The sequence below is a fragment of the Benincasa hispida genome, chromosome 6 (genome assembly GCF_027475165.1).
Source record: "Benincasa hispida cultivar pf3 chromosome 6, pf3_genome.v1.1, whole genome shotgun sequence".
NCBI classification, from domain to species: Eukaryota; Viridiplantae; Streptophyta; class Magnoliopsida; order Cucurbitales; family Cucurbitaceae; genus Benincasa; species Benincasa hispida.
In genome coordinates, this window is record NC_143483.1 from 14,582,012 (window position 1) to 14,594,404 (window position 12,393).

Here is a 12,393-nt window from a genome sequence, read left to right on the forward strand (position 1 = left end):
TCCTTTTTTTGTGGGGAATTGTCGATAATTGCCAATATTGAGCAACAACGGTAGGTGTGCATTGGCCCATGAAGAGAATTTGATGACCCATATGTAGCATGATTGGTGCAACACTTCAACCTTTAGAGATCCTAGATGGAAAAGTCAATTTTTTGTTTATTAGTGTGTCAAAATGAGTAAGAAGGATGTTGGGTTTTATGTCCTATAACTTGTAGCTTGTAAACTATTTCAATAAAGTGTTATTGACATTTATTCAATAAAGTTATTGTTGAATATATAAATTGCACTTGTTAAGATTAAATCCAACAAACTTAAAGATCCATGACTATTATATGAATAATTGAACTTTGTGTGGAGATATAAGGGTAGATCAAGTTCCATAAATACCCAAAATGGTTTATAGTATATGAATAATGCTGGGTACCTTATTTTGGTAACACTATTTGATGCGGCCCACTTTGTCGTTGTTACAATCGTTGTAAAGTGCTACAAAAGAAGTGATCCTAATTCGTTCATGTGGTGACATGAGGAGCGGAGACGTCTCGTGCGATGAGTTTACATAAGATCGAACTAAGAAATAAGTCATTCTTACTTTATAATGTTGTTTACTGTTTAAGACTGACTATTTCAGAGTGATGACCTAGGTAACTTAACCTTAATCTTGAACTAACTATGAACTTCTGATCCTTTTTTTTTTTCTTTTTCCTGGTTTTAGTGATTGTTTTGTGAACTATATAATCTCTAGTGTGTTTTGAATTGATTTGTATGATAACTTTGAAAGAAAATTTTAATCCATCCATTTTAAAATAAAATTTATATTAGTTTCATCTTTTGTAGTCCTACATTAATTCATTTGCCATTAATTTCCATGACAACAATTTATAAATGACAATGGTTTAGTTATTTCCATTAAAAATATATTTTTTAAGTAAAAAAACTAACAAAGTTTTGAAATTAAGTTTTATAACAAATTCTGTTCGCTTTTAAATTTCTAATTTATCTCTTTTCAAATAATAAATTTATCTTTTGATAACAAAGTACTAAAGTTTGAAATTTAGCATACTAACACATTTGTAACAAAGATAGTTCTGCTCTAATCCTTAAATTATTCCCTTTTTTTCTTGTAATCATGAAATATACTTTATTTTTTAGGTTCACATTTAATAGTATTTTGAATACGTCAATCACTTTTTGTTTCTTTTTTCTTTTTTTTTTTGGTGTGGGAGAAGTTGAAGGGAAAAGAGAGAAAAAGATGGAGGAAACAAAGAAAAAATTGTCGATAATTGCCAATGTTGACCATCAATCGTAGGTGTGCATTGGCAGGTGAAGAGAATTTGATGACCCATATATAGCATGATTGATTCAACACTTCAAACTTTAGAGCTCCTATATGCAAAAGTCAATTTCTTGTATTCTAGTGTGTCAAAATGAGTAAGAATGGGAGAGAGATGAAAAATAAAAAATAAAATCTTAGTCATTGGTAATGGGCATCAATCGACTAAGAACATTCAACTATCCATGACTAGCATAATCGACACCATGATTCAACAAGGAGAAAATTCTAGAATAAGGGAGATTGCTTTTATTTATTTATTTTTGCAATAATAACGAAGGGGAATATAATGAGAAATCCAATGGGAAAATAAGGAAGAAAGGGAAATGGAGGGAAAGAAAAGTTGACAATAGGCAAAGGTCACAAGCAGCATGTTGACATCAATTTCTGACTATCGATCACCGATTATGCATCGATCGAACACAATCACAATGGTCAATTGACGATGGTGTGACGAATGATCGATTGCCAACTATCAAGATGGTCGGTCGATCATTCGTCGATGGCCATGACGATAGGTCGATTGTCAAGGATCACGAAGGTCAATCGATCGTCGATGATCACGACAATCAGTGTCAAAAGTCAAAACTTTTGGTCACCAGTTGTTTGTTAATGGTCATAACAGTCGGTCATCAACAATTAAGACGATCACCCGCTATCAGTGAAGACGGTCGGTTGTCGACGTTCAAGTTGGTCGTTAATGGCCGCAATAGTCGGTCCTAGACAATCAAGATGATCTTTCATTAACGATCAAGACGATCGTTCTTTGACAATCTAAATGACTACTCGTTGACGGTCAAGGCAACTGGTCATCAACAATTAAGACTATTGGTTGCCAAGAGTAGATCATGAAAGTCGGCCGATGGTTCTTACCAAGGCGATCAACGACTATTAATAAGAGGTAGGAGATAAAAGAGAAAATTTCTCAAACCTATGGCATTGATTAAGAAACATATTTCGAACCCACGAGTTTTATTTTTTTATCCTAGGAATTTTATTCCAATGGGCCAAACATGGGTTAATGCCAAGCCCCCTAATTCCAAGTCCATAGACCAAACACCCCCTTAATCCCGGGAATCTTGCATAGTCTTGCAAATCTTACGCCCAATTTATGTTTCCATGAATTTTCAAATTGATTTACTGATTATCTAAATGGATTTACCAATTATTTTTTCAAATTTATAGTAATATTTGGTTGTGCGATTTTTAAATTTTGGAAACATTAGAAAGATTACGTAAGATTGGGGAAATCATGTGATTCTGCGGAATCTCGATCCTCATCCTAGTCGAGATTCCACCGAGCAAGCCAAAAAGAATAGATAGTTTGGATATTGGTTGAAAATGTTAAATTTTTTATACAAATTTTGGTGATCGATCTCGACCGAGAAGTATCGAGAAAACTATTTTAACGAGTTTTCAAAAAGCGGACTAGTTGTGAAAAGTGAAAACTTAAAAAGGATTGTTTTGACCATTTTTTCTTGTATTTTCTTGATGAATATAAAGAGCTTCACGGTCTGAGCTTCTTTTTTAATCTAGTAGTTTTCTTTCTTCTTCTATATTAATCATATTTGTATTATGGCATTTTAATGTGATTCCTTTTACAAAATTGGATTTTTACGTGATGTTTGCATCCAATGACACAAAAGAAGGAAGTTAAAAAGGGTCTTGTGACTTTGCAAATGAGAAATGAGATAGTACATCTGCATTTGCATCTATATTTTCGACATATTTTGATTAGCTTAACGTTAATCTGAATTAGTCTAACCTTTTCTATCTTGGCATCAAAGAGGGGAGTAAAGTTTTCGGCTTTAGTAGATGCCAAGGGGCACATTTCTATTAGGTGGTTCCCCTACCCTTTTGATCATGTACATTTTCTTTATTTGTCAATTTGTGAGGAATCAAACCTCTAACCATGACGTTGATAATAGGTATTTGATGCCAACTGAGCTAAACTCTTTTCTTTATTTGTCAATTTGTAAGAAATCAAACGTCTAATGATAAAAATTGAACCCACAACTTATACAATAGCTAAAATTAGGCCCCCAAACTTATTAAATTATATAAATTTAACCCTTCAACATTTAATTTTAGAAATCCAACTTTTAATTAGATATATGATCGTTAGTTTAATTTTGAAAACTCCATCGTTCTTTCTCTTTAGGATTGTATCAATATCGGGGTGGCTAGATACTCGAAAGGAGTCGAATAATATCAACTTTTAATTAGACCATCTAACCATAGCTTTCTACAGAAAGTCCCTCCATACCATACAATTAACATCTCTTATAAGGGGCAAAAAGGTCAATAAGGCTCCTAGAGTCAAGAACAGGGAAAGTACAAAGCAAATGGAATATTTTCAATTAATAGAATTTCAGTCAAAACACCTTTCCCATGATAAAATATTACTCAGAATAGAAGAGAACTGAGAACCTTCTATGTGGGTGGGTTGGCAATGTTGAGGAGTTGAATAGTAGAAACTGTTGGGCCATAAATCAACCAACTTTCATAACATAAACTACTTCACATCCTTCTAAATAACAGATTTTTACACATTTTCAAGAAATCTTATTCAGATTCATATGCATTTGAGCATATGCAAAACCCAAACTTCAGAAGTTTCTTTTGAATTCATATGTTTCCACAATAATAATATTTGTTATGGTTCAAAAGATGCTTCAATGTCAGTCAATTGAAAAAAAAAATATAAGTCAAGACGATTGATCGTTGATGGTCATGACGATAGGTCGGTCGTCAACAATCACAAAGGTCGATCGATCGCCGATGATCATGACAATCAATCGTCGAAGATCACAACATTTGGTCATCGACTATTTACTAATGGTCATAACAGCCGGTCATTACAAACATGGGTTAATTCCAAACCCCCTAATTCCAAATCCATGGACCAAATACCCCCTTAATCTTTCAAAATTAATTTAATATTTAATTTTACATTTTTTATACTATTAAAATTGATTTTGAATTATTAAAATCATTTTTTGGTTATTTTGAAAATAGCCTTTTTAAATATAAAAAAATATTTAAAAATATTTATACTCTGTATCAAAAAGTTTCAAAAGTACAAAAAATTTTTTAAATATTTTGCTACGAAGTGTGAATAATTTTGGGATTTTTTTATTTATAAAAATTTTCCTTTTGAAAAATTTTTTAATCATCTTGAAATAACTCTCAGATATGCTAATCGGTTGGATTGAATCCTAATAAAATAATTTTAAAAAATAAATAGTAAAAACGAAATATCATTACAAAAACAATTTTTGTAATGATATAACCTTGATTTTCGAGTTAGAATTCACATTAACCTAATTTTAAAAAAAATTAAATTATATTCTTTTTTTCAATTTCTGTGACCTTTTTTTTCTTTATTTTATTTTTCAGATATTGATTTTGTTTTCTTACTTACATCTTCATTTTTTTAAAAAAAGTCATCTATTCCTATTTATTTGTTTTTCTGACTTTAGGTTATACATTGATTATTTTAATACCATTTTCTCATTTTTAAACTACTAATTGAAGTAGTTCTGACGATTTTATGCTACCTATTTTCCAAACTACTAATCGATGGTTGAAAAGTTTATGGATTTGATCCAAAGTTTTTCCCTTCTGTCAATCACATAAATTCTCATTTGACCATGTATCGTGATGGTTCCAAACAAATCAAACATTATTAGGATTGTCAAGGAAAAAGATGTATTATGGTTGATCTCTGTTATTTTCGACTCCTGCACAATAACAATTTGTGCATTGTTGTTGACTATATTCCATTTAGTCCACTGATTTATGTAAATACAATGTATGTAAATGCCAACAACCATGGATTAGGTTCGTTGTCGAGACCCTTTTGGGACATTATTGAGATGCACAAAATAAAATCTTAATTGCTACGTATACAACTTAGCTTTCAATAAAATAAAATTAACTAATTCACAATAAAGAAAATGATAAATTGTTTAACTAAGTAACCTATCAGCAAGTTACATTGATATTGATACATAAAGCCTGAAAGTTTAAAGTTCGATAAAGCTGGTTGTCTACTTTGGAGGGTTTAAATTAGCCCAAACCTACAACCAACAACCTTTTACAAGTCATAGATTTTTCAAATATCAAAACTATAGTTTGACATTTAAAGAAGGAAAAAAGAAAAAAAAAAAAAAAAAGTCTCCATTTGAGATCTAAAGAAGAAAAAAAAAACCATAAAGCCGAAATACATAATGTGTTGGATCTAGAGTTCCCCAAGAAAAAGCATAAAGACAGCTGCAATACCAAATCTTTACTCCTTTGTTTCACCTACAAAACAAAAAAGCTCAATAGTTCAATAAATGGAAGAAAGCTCATAAGAAAAATATAGACCCAATTTCTAAGCACTAAAAAAAAATCAAAGGTAGACCTTACTTGGATGGGTCTTGCAAAGGTTGAAATTGTATATCTTTTTACCTTGAGAATTAATGGTCATATAGATGAAGATTGGAACTAAGTTTGGAAGTCAAGAAATAAATTAATCATTCACTCATGTCCATCAAAGTATGAGACATGATGCATACATTAGTTTCGGTTCAACGGCTCAGTCAACGCAACAAATATCGGCTCAACGGCTCAGACAGGATCGGCTCGACTCGTCTTCTTGACTCCTTCGACTCGATTTGGCTTCTTTCAACTCAGTCGTCTATTTGAGAAGACACGAAACGGATGAACGAATATTTGGATCGATGGATCAGATAAAGCTTGTTTGGCTCGTTAAACAGAGGTCCGGGTTTGGGTCGCCAATGAACAACTCGAGCACTCAGATCTGGATCGTCGAATCCACGAGCAGGAATTCGGTGGGTTGGCAAGGCACGAACGTAATTTGGGCGAGGCATAAAAACGGGGGCACGAGTCCGATGAACGAATGAAAAATAGGGACAGAAACGAAGTCACTGATATGGTCAAGGCACGGACGAGCAAAGACCGACAGGCGAAAAGCAAATAGAGGCTGGGTCGGCTGCACGAACGAATGTCGGTGGTGATTCATTAGTTGGGCTCTGATACCATGTCAATAATGTATTTCTTCAAGATGTATTTTACAAAAAAAGGTATGGGTAAATACAGTATGAAGGGATTAAAAATAGACCCCAGAAAGACTCAACCAATCCTAAAGCTCTCTAACTATATAGACTAAGTACATATATTAATAAAATCCATGATCTCTTGCATCAGGTGGACAACAACCAACATCTTAATCATATTTGTAGGTACAAAAGTTAGTTTTTATTTTGGTTTAAACTTCTACAAGTTCTTATCTAAGTAAAAGCAACAAAGTTCTCATAATTAGATGGATTCACAATTTACGAATATAAGTCGATTAGGATCATATCATACCTTTCCACACTTGTAGTCGATCAAAATGGGGTGATTCCTAACATTTGAAAACCAGAGATAAAATAGCAAACAAATTAAAAGATGTTCTAAAGATCTGAAAAGATCAAAACAAGAAGAAATAACACAAACAAAAACTGAAATTCATATATTATCGGATGAAATGTTCAGAACCAATTAGAATTTTAGAGCCTCAATAATAGCATCATTCGAAATCGAAATGAAAGGCTTCTGCAATAATCCAAATACAATCACTAATTATAACTAGAACATACATATATAATTTACATGAACAAATATTACAATCTAATAGAAAAAGAAAACAAAGAAAGTGAAAGAGAAGATATCACAATATACATTTTTGCCTTCAATTTTGAATCAAAAAACTTAATGTTATTAGCTTTAAAAGACTAAAAAATTCTCCTCTGAGTAGGGTTCAAGACACAAATATCTAATTCAAAAAATAGAATCAAAATCAAATCAAGAGAGAAAAGAACAATAATCCAAATCTAAATTTCTTATAAACCAATTGAAGAAAAATTATTGTACTCACAATAGAAGTAGTTTTCACATCCATGAACTAGGCATATTTTATGATTTATTAAACATAAACGAGTTGTACTTAAGAAGATAGTCAATCCTATTTCAATATATTCAAATTTTGCAGCCATGCCTCCATCATACTTAACATCAACAAAATCCATTTAATTATGACCCTTAAACAAAAGAAAGGTAAAAAAGGTAAAGAGATTTAACTCGCATAGATGAGAAAGCTTTATTTCGACATTACATGATGGAAAACTATCTAGTTTGTATAAATATAATTAGGAAATATACAAGTGTAAGAAAACTTTTCAAAGTTTATAAAATACAAGTAGCCAAAAGAAAATATAACCAACTATTTTAAATTGAATTGGTTTAACATACAAGTGTAAGAATGCTCCTAATGAATTCTTTCCCCTCCCCTCTAGTTCCTATCCTTGAAAAACTGTAACAATAAAAATCAAATACACAAACTTACATCAGCATAATAAAAAACAAAGTTAAAATCTTTAGACTTCACAGAGAAATAATATGAGAAATAATTAATAATGGAATACTGATTAATTAGTGAATTGGTGTGAAAAAATGGAAGGGGGAGTTGGAATGTTAATTAATGCTCAACCCCAATGTTGAAATTTAGTCCGAATGTGTCTTTATGATATTCACACAATTTAGCCAACAAAAGCGTAGCTCAATTAGCATGATGTTTATACTATCAACCTCGTGATTTGAGATTCGATTCTCCCACCTCACACTTTAATTACAATACCTCTTCAAAAAAAAAAAAAAAATAGTCCGAATGTCTAAAAACACGATAAAGTCACACCATAAAATCTAATAATATAAAATAAAGCTATAACAAAATAAACATGTTTGGAAGTGATTCTTAGAAAGACAACAAAATAATCTAAAAAATTACACACAAATGTTTAAAAGTGATTTGGTGTTTATGACATTGTGTATACAAATGATTGGAGAGCTAAAAAACTCAGCAGAATATCCCATTTAAGAAGTTCCACGGATGCCAGTAATATTGGTTAATGTTAAGATACCCCAATGGCTAGACACTTTCTATCAATTTAACCAAAACCATATGCATTGGGTTAAATTGTAAAAGTTATTGAGTTTAAGTTGGATTAGGATAAATATAACATCTTGAAGTTGATTTGAACTTGAAACAAATCTAACCCGTCATCTAACTAGAATAATTGACTCAAGGGAGTTGATAAATGGAACCATTGAAGTAGGTTCCAACTTTTAATCTAAATATGAACACTCTGATAAGTGCCATAGATCAGAATACTTTTGAACACGAAAGCAACACAATCTCATCAAAGAGCCTACACTGGATAAAAGTGGCAGCTACCACCATAACCAACTGAAGAAAATCGGAACCTATGGTCAAGGATTATTGTAATGGTAATGGTTGTGGAAACCAATGAACTGAACTCTAACAAGCTTCAAGCTAAAAATGGGAGAACACTAACAATAATCATTATCATACATTAATAGTTTAGGAATGCTCATTATTAATGAGATATATAGTGTATGGCTCTGTGCTATGAATGTTTTCAAATAAACAGAAAATTTAGCCTAGTAAAATTGAAAGCTATTTTTAACATGATATCCAATTCTTATGAGTGCTAATCAATACCAAAAGAAGACCAGCATAAGAAATTAGAAGAGGACTTGAAAACTGGCCGCTTCCATGACGAATGTTTACCACTGCCATGAATCCATCGAAAAAATCTTGAACAATCGAAAGCTTCTCCATCAACATTTTCACACAACTTCTTCATCTTCTCATCCTGCTCCAGATTTTTATTCCTCCGGTGACCGCAATCTCAATACTCGCTTTCAAACATGCCTTATCTTCAAGAAGACAATCCAAATCCTTAAATTTCAACGAAACACTCCCAACATACCTGATAAATCCCACCCACACACTGATCTTCTACAAGCAACGAGAGTCATTTGTCAATCAAATCAGATTTAGCTAACCAAACGAATTGTTCAACGAAGTAATAAAACCCTTCTCCGCCATATCCAAGGAGGGCGAGCAGAAATTCTTGGGTAAACTTGAAATTTGAATTTCTTAAGGCATTAAGGTCCTATATGAACTTGTCGAGAACAGAGGCCAAATCCACACCAGACCCGCATGATCGATGACAAACAAAGGCTGGATCGACGAACGAAGGTCGAATCTGTACACAAAGGCCGGATCGATGAATACAATCAACGAGCAGAGGCCATTTGACTTTCCAAGGTGGAATTGGAGCATATGGTTACCAGAATAATAAATAAAAGATTGAGTCAAACGGAGAATGAAGCAAATAGAATTGAACTTCGGTGTAAAGTGGCTTGATGATCATTTAGAGTATCTATTCTTATTATCATTTGACTTCCATTGCAACCGCTCTTCTTGTAACTGGTATCTACGTGCATATGTATATAAGAAAAGTGTTTTTTGGATGGTTCAAAATTCATTGACATTCATCTATGTTCTATTGACATTGTTAAAAATGGTCATAAGCAGGTTACTTCATGAATGGTAGAGAGTGTAGAAAATCATTAAAAATGAACAACAAGGTTCCATATCGTCCTTGTGATGTTATAAGTTTCATGAGAAGGCTTGGAGGTCGGGAGCTTGCATTGAATTCAATCAAGGGCTTCTGTGAATCCTTATATGCTCCCCTCCATGTATTCTCAGTTGTTCTAATTGAGACGAATCTAGGAGTGTTTTATCTTTAGCTCAAGGTCGAACGACCATTGTTTCAAATATGTTGTTGAGAATTTTCCCTTTTGATGGTTATGGAAAATAAAAAGCAAGACAAGCGAGAAAGTTCTTTACATCAAATTAGTTTAAATTATAAAATGTAAATAAAAAGGGAAAGAAAATATGAGCTTATCCCACTGAAAAGTTTTCAACATTAGAAATTCAATTGAAATCACACCCCCTAACCATAGCTTTTCTACAATAAGAAGGTCCAAATTGCCTCTAGAAAAGGGCAAAAACGTCAATAATAAAGCTCCCAGAGTTAAGGATTGGGAAATAACAAATGCAAAATCTCCAATCATATCATTATTATTTCAGTCAAAACTCTTCTCCATGCTATAAATAATATAAAACCCAAAAAAAAGAACAAAAAGAAGTGAGAAACTTCTGAAGAGAAGAAGCTGCTGAAACAAATTAACAAAGTAGAAGAGAAATGGATCGAGTAAAACCCCAGAGTTGAGCAATTTCTTTCAAATTCATAAGCAAAACCCAGAGTTTAGAAATTTCTTTACAACACATATGCATTTCTTCTAAGCAAAAAGATAGAAGAAATTACCCGAAACTCATTGCCTCTGATTTCTTTAAATATGCATTCTAATCTCTCCACTACCATTTCTGCATTCTTCTCAAACCTCTTCTTCTCTACTATTTCCTGCTTGCAGTCTTCCCAATCTCATCCCTGCCCTTCCTTACCCTGCACCCATCATTTAAAAAATGGCAGAGCAGTTGTGTAATCCAAGCCACCTGAAGCATGAACTGGAGCTGAAGAAGTATCTGAAACCTTACACTTGCGATGGCTGCAAGGAAATAGGCTTTGGGCCTCGATACCGATGCGAAAAGTGTGATTTTGATCTTCACAAAGCCTGTATGTTTCCAAAAAACTCACCAATTTCCCATGAATTCTTCCCACGTTCCACCTTCAAGTTCTTTAAAATCCCACCAAGAGCCTGCCACGACAAATGCAGACGGATCTGCGACGCCTGCACAAAGCCTATCAATGGCTTTATGTACCACTGCAAGAAACGTGACTTGGATCTCCACCCTTGCTGTGAAAACCTCAAGATGAATTACCAAATTGAAGACGTGGAGTTCAATCTCCACAAGGAAGTCCAAGGTGAGTGCATGTGGTGCAACAAAAAGACCATCAGAAGCCACGGCCAACACAATGGTTGGTCCTACATATCTGAGTGCAGGAAGTACCATGTTCACGTGGCTTGTGCCACTGAAATGGCTTTAGAAGAATGGTACAAGAACGGAGGAGACTGGATCAATGTCGATAATGCCGATCAGGACCCAAACTTGGCTCTGCAGAAGGTGAATCTGAAAGCAATTCAAGCTCGAGGGCGTGGGGATGGCGGAAAAGGGAACAAGTTTTGGAGGATCCTTAAGGTCTTCATCAAGACCATTGTTAGTATCGTTCTTGGAGATCCCACCACGGTTCTGGCGTCTCTCTTCATCGAGCTGATTGCATGAAACTTGTTTATTTAAACTTTTGTTTTGCCTTCTCTTTCTGCATAGTGTATTCTCTTTTTTCTTTTATTCCAAAAGTATAGTGTACACAAGTCTGTAACACTAAAACCATGTTTCAGTTTTGATTGTGTGCCTGCAAATGAACAAATAAAAGTGATGTTTTTTTCTTTATTGTTGGGTTATTGATGATAATTTAATTGGAGCCAAATAAATGGGGAAAGCTGAACGATTCAGATCTCAAAATAAAAGAAGAGAAAAAAGCACAGGATTCAGATTCAACAAACCAACCATAGAGGGCTAAATCGAAGAAAGTTAAAAAGGGCGAAAAGGAAACGACAAGAAATTGAAGTTACCTGATATCATCGTGAGATGAAATGAGTTGATTAAGGTCGAACTAAACTGCCATGGCAGACGCAGCCGGCGGCCACGACGTCGGTCAAACCAGGAGGAGTTCGGCGATGAGAGAGAGAACTGAACAGAGAAGGAAATTTCAGAAGAAATGAAAGGAGTTTAGGGCATTTATGGATGAATTAATTGTATTATATTAATATTATATTATTTTTAAATTGAAACCTTAAATTTGGGCTCACACCGCTGTTAGTGGGCTGGGCTCAAAACTAAAATAATTTGGATTCCGTTCTTCTCAATCCATATTCTTTTTTATATTTTCAAATTACTTAATTTTCCACTTTTAAATGCAATTTTTATATCATCTATATTGGTTTTGAAGGATTAAAAATATATTTTAAAGTTATTTTAAAAATATAAAAGTGAAACGGGTATTAATGGTTTGTATTCGTAATTGACCGTGAGGGTATTTTTTAAACTTTTTGTAAGTTCAAGGGTATTTTCAAAACTAAACACTAACGATTTCCTTCCAAAATTAACAGCAATGACA

General features: G+C 33.3%; 1 long non-coding RNA gene and 1 pseudogene across 1 annotated transcript; both read right to left on the reverse strand.

Moving 5' to 3' along the window:
- Positions 1-5,626: 5,626 nt before the first annotated feature.
- Positions 5,627-11,977, reverse strand: LOC150035449 (uncharacterized). Its single transcript, XR_016530043.1, has 5 exons — positions 11,849-11,977; positions 10,582-11,628; positions 7,634-7,694; positions 6,710-6,937; positions 5,627-5,641 (listed from the first exon to the last, which is right to left on the reverse strand). It is a non-coding gene; the product is annotated as an uncharacterized LOC150035449 (long non-coding RNA).
- LOC150035450 (peroxisomal membrane protein 11A pseudogene) lies at positions 8,599-9,694 on the reverse strand (annotated as a pseudogene).
- Positions 11,978-12,393: the final 416 nt, after the last annotated feature.